General features: G+C 41.6%; 1 protein-coding gene across 1 annotated transcript in view; it reads right to left on the bottom strand.

The window, feature by feature from the left end:
* The window catches only part of LOC119589515 (synaptotagmin-1-like), a 71,270-nt gene that overhangs the window by 2,134 nt on the left and 68,910 nt on the right, over positions 1-226 (bottom strand). The window lies entirely within an intron of this gene.

Genomic DNA, 226 nt, shown 5'->3' with positions numbered 1-226 from the left:
AAGAGAAAAGAAAAGAGGGAATTGGGGGTAACAGGGAGAAAAAAAGGAGGTTGAGAGAGAGAAAGGTGAAAACGGGAGGAGATGAGAGTGAATAAGAACCATTCGGCTCACCTGATCAGCCATTGCGAGAACAAAGACAACTGAACACAAAAAAATATATTCCCCCTACACCCCGCCCCCCAAAAAACGATCAAAATCAAATATTGGAAAAAAACAACTAAACCAG

This window comes from Penaeus monodon, chromosome 25, assembly GCF_015228065.2.
Source record: "Penaeus monodon isolate SGIC_2016 chromosome 25, NSTDA_Pmon_1, whole genome shotgun sequence".
NCBI classification, from domain to species: Eukaryota; Metazoa; Arthropoda; class Malacostraca; order Decapoda; family Penaeidae; genus Penaeus; species Penaeus monodon.
Note: the sequence above shows the minus strand (reverse complement) of the source record. Positions and strands in the feature narration are given on the sequence as shown.